This window comes from Eschrichtius robustus, chromosome 1, assembly GCF_028021215.1.
Source record: "Eschrichtius robustus isolate mEscRob2 chromosome 1, mEscRob2.pri, whole genome shotgun sequence".
In the NCBI taxonomy this organism is placed as follows: domain Eukaryota; kingdom Metazoa; phylum Chordata; class Mammalia; order Artiodactyla; family Eschrichtiidae; genus Eschrichtius; species Eschrichtius robustus.
The window spans coordinates 7,770,135-7,771,500 of NC_090824.1; positions in this window are offsets into that span (position 1 = coordinate 7,770,135).

Below are 1,366 nucleotides of genomic sequence, written 5' to 3' on the forward strand. Positions count from 1 at the left end.
AGAGGCCCGCGCACCGCGATGAAGAGTGGCCCCCGCTCGCCGCAACTAGAGAAAGCCCTCGCACAGAAACGAAGACCCAACACAGCCAAAAATAAATAAATAAATTAATTAAAAAAAAAAATCTTCCACGTTCCTCTGCATTTAAAAAAAAAAAAAAAAAGACCCTTGTAATCACATTGGGTCCATCCAGATGATCCAGGGCACTCTCCCATCTCAGTGTCTTTAATTGCATCTGCAAAGTCCCTTTTGCCATGTAAGATATCATATCCACAGGTTCTGGGTATAAGGATGTGGACATTTTGGTGAAGAGGGTATCGATATTTTGTCTACTAGAAGAGTCAAGCAAATTTGCTAACGTCAAATAATCTCCATCCCAGAGGAGGGGGAGAGGCAGCAGATCACAAGGGAAAGAGAAGTCCATGGGACTCGGAAACAGTATAGACAGATGAAGTTAGCATCCAGACCCCGTCCAGCCTCTACCTGAGGTCTCATCTGTTCTCAGCACCACAGAGCTGCGTGAGAGCCACATCCAGGTCCACAGATGGCTTGGTCCCCAGCTGAGAGCGCTTTCCTAGTGGCAGTGACCAGCAGCCTCATTGGCCACATCTGCCACTGATGTCCAGCAAGGACCTCTTCTCACCAACCCTGGCTGATATGGCGCCCATTGACCCTTCAGTGGGGTAAACCCCTCTGGGGCCCATAGCTCAGCCAGGCTTCCGTACAATCAACCCCATATGAACAACCTCAACCTCAAAGGCTGAGGATGATTGAAATCTCCCCCAGTAAGGAGCGTGGCATGACAGACAAGGATAAAAAGAAGGAGGGAAGGAAAAAAAGAGGGAACAAAAGAAAGAAAGAAGGAAAGTACTCCACCTCAATGCTTGTGTTTGGTTCAGTACTGAATTAAACCAGCTCAGAATCTCCCCAGATAATGGTGAAAACACTGTCTCCATACAGCATCATTGTGCTTACAAAATGAGATCGTTATAAACTCAAACATAGTCAATTTCTTTTTCTTTCCTTTTTCCTCTGCCCACCCCACCCCCTTAAAATTGAGTCCTCATAATGTGCCTGTGTTTGATGTCACAGCATTAGGACAAAAAAGTAGGAAACTGTGATAGGAGCAACAAAACACAAGCTGGATTGCAGAGATGTCTTAAAATTGAACAAACTATGAATCCTGGCCACTCAATTTCATCTTTTAACGAAAAGAAAACAAATGGTAGGGACCACACAGGAGAGTACATCCTGTGCTCAGCAAACCTTGGAGAAGAGGCCCTCGATAAGTTCAAGGTTCTACTCTCCTGTCTTATTTTCACTGAAATAAAAATCTTACATCAAAAGCCTCTGTCCTTTCCCTTGTATA